This window comes from Ursus maritimus, unplaced genomic scaffold, assembly GCF_017311325.1.
Source record: "Ursus maritimus isolate PB19 unplaced genomic scaffold, ASM1731132v1 scaffold_26, whole genome shotgun sequence".
Taxonomy (NCBI): Eukaryota; Metazoa; Chordata; class Mammalia; order Carnivora; family Ursidae; genus Ursus; species Ursus maritimus.
In genome coordinates this window covers 37,183,973-37,185,036 of record NW_024425119.1, presented here as the reverse complement: position 1 = coordinate 37,185,036, position 1,064 = coordinate 37,183,973, and the positions used below count along the sequence as shown (strand labels likewise).

Genomic DNA, 1,064 nt, shown 5'->3' with positions numbered 1-1,064 from the left:
CCGCGCTCTGGCGTACCCCGAAATGCGGCGCCAGCGCACAGCCCCCCTCTCTTCCGCCGGCGCCCTCTTAGTCGCTCCCACTTCCACCCCTAAGCGCTCAGGGTCTCCAGCCGCCACCACAGCGGGGTTCTGGGCCCGCTGCCGGGTCCCCAAGAGGGCGTGGGGCAGGTGTCCAGGCTGCGCGCCGCCTCCGCTCCCAGTGCCACCGTCAGTGCGCCCAGCACACGCACGCCCCGCAACCCCTCCCTCGCCCCTTCCCCGATGCTCAATCTCCGCCAGCCGCGGTCGCTGCATCCTCTGAGAGCGGCAAGAGGGAAGTCGCGAGGCGCGGCCGCCAGCAGAGACACCATGTGACGGGCACCGCTCAGTGACAAGCAGCTTTGGTTAAAGAGCGGGCGCGCGGGAGGGAGGCGACGGCGCGCGGGACGCGGGACGCGGAGGAATGGCCTGACTTTCCCCTTTAAACCATCACGAGCCATGGATGCGCAAAGGCGACGCGCCCCCCAGTAGGAGAATGACTGCGATTCGAGACCCTCCGTGCCAGAGTGTGTGGATGTAAGTGCAAGACTGGCGAGCAGAGTGTGGGTGGGGGTTGGCGGTGGGGGGAGATTCTGATGCAATCGGCCGCGAAAGGAGGAGGAGAGCCAGAGAGCGCGGGCTGGGGCGGCCACGCCGCTCTGCCTGAAGGTCGCTGGGAACCTCCGCCCTTCACCTAACTCGGAAATCCGCCACTGAGCTCCAGTCCTCCCCGCCCAGCCCTCGCTGACGGAGGCCACCTTTTCCCCGCCGAGGCAGCCAGACCTTGACACAAAGGACATCACAGGGCCGGGGGAATCCCGGAAGGGCGGACACCTGGTCTCCTTTTGCCGCTTTTCCCTTTATTGCCCAGGGTAAGGCAATTTTGCTTTTTCAGGGGGAGCCGGGGGAGCGGCGGCAGGGAGGAAAGGGATGTTTTGGATGCGGGAGGAGGCGGTAACGTACAAGTCACCCATGCGGGCGTGGAAGGAAGGAGTGCGCGGTTCTGCCGGCTGCGTTCGGATTTTGCTTGTAGGAAAAGTCCAGAT

The 1,064-nt window shown here is 65.9% G+C and overlaps 1 protein-coding gene across 4 annotated transcripts in view; it reads left to right on the top strand.

Moving 5' to 3' along the window:
- The first annotated feature begins 384 nt into the window (after positions 1–384).
- SLC38A1 (solute carrier family 38 member 1) overlaps positions 385–1,064 on the top strand; it is a 65,916-nt gene continuing 65,236 nt past the window's right edge. For 3 of the 4 annotated variants that reach the window (XM_040642369.1, XM_008704485.2, XM_040642367.1), the window contains exon 1: positions 577–890. The gene's annotated coding sequence lies outside the window, so the exon portion shown is untranslated. Of the gene's footprint in view, positions 556–576; positions 891–1,064 lie in introns of those variants that run through there. The other variant, XM_040642368.1, reaches the window with a different exon arrangement.